Source organism: Amphimedon queenslandica, unplaced genomic scaffold (assembly GCF_000090795.2).
Source record: "Amphimedon queenslandica unplaced genomic scaffold, v1.1 AMPQUscaffold_11357, whole genome shotgun sequence".
NCBI classification, from domain to species: domain Eukaryota; kingdom Metazoa; phylum Porifera; class Demospongiae; order Haplosclerida; family Niphatidae; genus Amphimedon; species Amphimedon queenslandica.
Window position 1 is genome coordinate 6,136 of NW_003548400.1, and position 3,177 is coordinate 9,312.

Below are 3,177 nucleotides of genomic sequence, written 5' to 3' on the forward strand. Positions count from 1 at the left end.
CCTGAAATAAAGTAGGGAATAGTTATACATGCACATCCTTCTCTCTCTCTCTCCTTCTCCCTCCCTCTCTCTCTCTCTCACCATCTTTAAGTTTCTCGTTACAATAGTCCATTAGTTTCTTAGTCTCATTCTCAGTCCATGGTCTTATCAAGTGTTGTCCTGCTAGTACATTCCTGTATCTCTCTCGGCACTGGGTGGAGTTTCTGGTACCGACAAACTTTGAGACAGCAGTCCATACTGCACCACTCGATCCGTATAATCTGATAGCCTCTTTTAACCACTAATAATAATAATAATAATAATAACACAATATTAATAGCACAAATAATGATAATAATGATGATCAATGAATTCACAGTTGTTGATCTAGAGGGAGTTTAGGAGACTTTTAGCCTCTCAAATTTAACCTAGGCCTGTATGTATATGTAGGTTTAACACCGACCAGGAGGTGTTAAACCGATATAAACAACGAATGCTATTATAGCTGTGCGGCAGCATTGTTAACAATGATGTGACCACTGCCACGTGTTGCAATGCGCAGGGGCATTGCAGCAGATTATAGAGCAGTAATGGCAGCTTGGAATACTCTTTAGTCAAGAAGGCTGAAGAAGTGACTGGATGAAGCTATCATGAGCAAACCTCACGCTAATATGACCCTAGGATGGCTTTGACCGACGATGGAGCCAAACTCTGAGCCCGATGGATCATGACGCGGTGAATGTTAACCATGAATGTTATATTCTTGAAAGCATAGTGGAAGAAGAGCCGGCAGACCTTTTTCCATTACTGTAACAATAGCTTTTGAAATTTTAATCAAAATTTGTGAAAACAAACGTGTACGCTTCTTGGCCCCGCGGCTCGGCCCTGGGATTTACACAATTTTAATACCTCATTAGTCCTCAAAACATCAAAGAGAATTATTCATGAGTTGTTTATATGTATTTTAGGTATACTGGTCTCCCAAAATTTATTATTAATTTCTAGAACTAAAACTAATGATAATGTGATTATTAATTATAGAATACATTAAATATTATTCCCTACCTCATTTTCTTCATCACTCCATTTCCCACTACACACAGATGGTATACTGGAAAACCCTAAGACTCCACCGTGATACCAGCCAGTACACTGCTGACTGGTTCTCGTACCAATGTATGAAGCAACTGAATAATAATAATAATAATAATAATAATAATAATAATAATAATAATAATAATAATAATAATAATAATAATAATAATAATAATAATAATAATGATGATGATGATGATGATAATAATAATAATAATAATAATAATAATAATAATAATAATGATGATGATAATAATAATAATAATAATAATAATAATAATAATAATAATAATAATAATAATAATAATAATAATAATAATGATGATGATGATGATAATAATAATAATAATAATAATAATAATAATAATAATAATAATGATGATGATAATAATAATAATAATAATAATAATAATAATAATAATAATAATAATAATGATGATGATGATGATGATGATAATAATAATAATAATAATAATAATAATAATAATAATAATAATAATAATAATAATGCTAACCCATTCCCCAGTTCTGTCCATACATGGTGACTGCTTTCTTTAGTTTCATGTCTTCTTCTAATGTCCACTGACTACATAAGAATATAAGGAATCAGTAAAGATGTCTTTGTGGAATCATCTCAAATTTTTATTACATTTTCTAATACATATTGATGTCCTTATGCTGTGTAGATAGTTTGAGCTGATTCCGACAAATATTTTTCAAGTTACGGCCATTTTAAGAAATATGCCAAAATCTGAAAAATACCCAAGGCTATAGCCCATGGTTTTTTCAAAAAATGGCTCCAAAATCACCACAAATTTTTATTACATTTTCTGATACATATTGATGTCCTTATGCTGTGTAGCAATTTTGAGCTGATTCCGACAAATATTTTTCGAGTTACAGCCATTTTAAGAAATATGCCAAAATCTGAAAAATACCCAAGGCTATAGCCCATGGTTTTTTCAAAAAATGGCTCCAAAATCACCTCAAATTTTTATTACATTTTCTGATACATATTGCTGTCCTTATGCTGTGTAGCAAGTTTGAGCTGATTCCGACAAATATTTTTCGAGTTACGGCCATTTTAAGAAATATGCCAAAATCTGAAAAATACCCAAGGTTATAGCCCATGGTTTTTTCTCAAAAATGGCTCTGAAATCACCCCAAATTTTTATTACATTTTCTGATACATATTGATGTCCTTATGCCGTGTAGAAAGTTTAAGCTGATTCCAACAAATATTTTTCGAGCTACGGCCATTTTAAGAAAACGCCAAAATCCTGAAAAATATCCAAGGCTATAGCCCATGGATTTTTCCAAAAAATGGCTCCGAAATCACCCGAAATTTTTATTACATTCTCTGATACATATTGATGCCCTTAGGCTGTGTAGCAAGTTTGAGCTGATTCTGAGAAAAAATTTCCGAGTTATTATCATGTACATATACAATATAGACATGTACATGCTCTTACAGGTACATGTATTTTAAATTTTTAAAAGTTGCTTCAGTGACACATAAAATTAATATCATTACTACGGTACATGTATGTACATGTAGCCTCTCTTAATAGACACTCTATAGCATACCAGGGATGGGGCAAGCACAGAGTTGAACTGTTCGTATGCTATTGTGTTCCAGTCCAGATCATCTGAATGGACTAACAACTGATGAACATTCTTAGTCCTGGGGAGAGAGAGAGAGAGAGAAAAGTAAAAAAATTTTTAAAGATACACCATCTCTTATGTTATGTACAGTACATGTACATGTACTATTATTATTATTATCTTTCTTATACTTTAATTCAGTAGTTTGAGCTTGGAGTTCTTTAAGTTCATCAATAGTAACATCACTCAGACCTACAGTACAGATACATACACAGTATACATTATAACAATAAGGAATAGACTCTACTTGTAACTTTGATCCTGTACATCAGTGGACAATGGTCTTTTTTTCCAACTCCTCAACATCAGCCATTTCTAACACTAAGCTACACCTTTTTAATTGACTTCAATACAATTTTAACAATAACTATTATTCTTAATAAGCAACAAAATTAGTCCAAAAATATAATAATAAAGTATACTACTGCCAGTATTCAC